Genomic DNA, 1,905 nt, shown 5'->3' with positions numbered 1-1,905 from the left:
CAATGTTTTGTGGCTGTCCCTCTGAGGGGTCTTAGCTGGGAAAGGACCTACTGTGTGATGAGGTGGGGTGTGTTTGTCTGGATCTGACCATTGCAGCCTGTGGCCATGATGCATTCCCTGAAAGTGCTGTACTTCCCACCATCTTTCATCCCCCTAGCAAAGGATCACTGACAAGTCATTGGTGGTTCTGAAATCAGGGGCATAGTCACCGGCCAAATGGAAAGCATAGCAGTAACCTGTGGAGGAATAAAATACATCTCTTTTTGAAAAAAAGGGGAAAAATACTTAAATTTCCCAAAGAAACCCACTGGTGCTTGACCATTTGTTCCTGGCGTTCATATTCTGGTCAAATGTGTTTGTTCCATACTGCAGATAAGAGAGAGATTACTCCATTGTGTCATGATTACTTCCTTGAGACTTGCTGCCAAATTTAACGAAGAAGAGGAGGTAGGCATCCCCGGGAGTCCACTTCGGGCAGCTTTTGAGGGATAGGAGTGTTACACTGGAGCACTCAGACTTCTCGGAAGGTCTGTGGCCTTAGGAATGGTGGGCTTTGTGGAAAACTCATTAAGTTCCCAGGATCTCTGCTGTGCCACCTTTAGCCTTCTTGGACCCCAGGACCCCAAAATGGGCACTTAAAACAGCTGAATTTTCCTGGTCCAGCAAACCTAGAGGCCTGACCTGATCAATCTATCTTTATTGATTGATGTTTGATCCCACCTCCCACTGAACAGAACCATTTGTTATTGAGCTAGGAAAAAGGCCTCCCAAACCATGTGGCCTAATGTCCACACCTAGAAACCTGTTGAGACTTAAGGACTTGTCTGTGTCGCTGAAGCTGGTCCTCAGGGACTCTGGGACCCTTCTCTTGAGAGAGGCAGGAGGGCCATGTGCCACAGGTAGAGACGATGCCCCCACAAGTGCTTCAGGCTTGGTTAAACTTGGCAGTTTCACTGTAGTTTCTGTTCACAAGATTTTCTCCCAATACCCTTCCCGGACCTCCCTCCTTCCCTCTCCACAACCTCTCCCCCTTTAGGGATAGTGAAGGCTGTCATTTCCACAGGGGCCCCCTTGGCTGAGTTCAGGGTGCAAGGGATAAGAAAAAATCGCTTGTGTGTCCAGTTCTAAACCTTCACTAAAAATGCTTTTAATCCCTGTTCATTAGAATATAATGTGTGCCCCCCTCCAAAGTTGCTTTTTTTCCAACTGAAAATCAAGTAAAAGACCCTTAAAAGAAGTGTTTGTGGAGGTTATAATACTTGGTTTACCTACAAAAGTAAACTAGTCTGTGAATTACCTGGTCCTTGAATGTGTACTCACAGACAAGCCTTACAAGTCTCTCTGGGAAAAAGTCCTTGTTTTTTCAGAACCGAACCTCCTGAAATCAAGGTTGAAGGAAACGTGTTTGTAGCTACGGTGTTGCCAAAACCATGAGAGGTTTTGTGAGTGAGCCTGCCTGGTGCATACCAGGAAGCTCAAAGACCTACCTTTGCTCTCTATGACAAGTGATCACGGTGGGGCTCGGGAACAGGAATGATAAGAATAAAAACCGTGGGTGAGTCCTTGCGGCTGAATGGGGGGGACACGGCACAGCCCCACCCTCCAAAGCACCTTTGGGCATGAGCTGGAGCGCGTTTGTGGATCGAGGCCTGTTTGCATTGAAACACCATATTGTACACCTGAAATGAACATAACACTGCAATTAAACAAAACCTTGTTTGCAGGGCGGGACCATGTGACAATCACTACACGTTGTCATAACTACCTGGGGCTTGACACATGGCCAAAATCCGATGTGGTTTTTCTGTCAGAAGCATTTTCTGTGGCACGTCACTAGAAGACAACTCTCCTAGGGTCACGGATGCCCAGTTCCCATGGATAAGAAAAGAAGTTACCATGACATGA

The sequence above is a fragment of the Hyaena hyaena genome, unplaced genomic scaffold (genome assembly GCF_003009895.1).
Source record: "Hyaena hyaena isolate Hyena2069 unplaced genomic scaffold, ASM300989v1 scaffold_978, whole genome shotgun sequence".
NCBI lineage: Eukaryota > Metazoa > Chordata > Mammalia > Carnivora > Hyaenidae > Hyaena > Hyaena hyaena.
The sequence above is the reverse complement of the archived record's forward strand: the minus strand, read 5'-3'. Positions refer to the sequence as shown.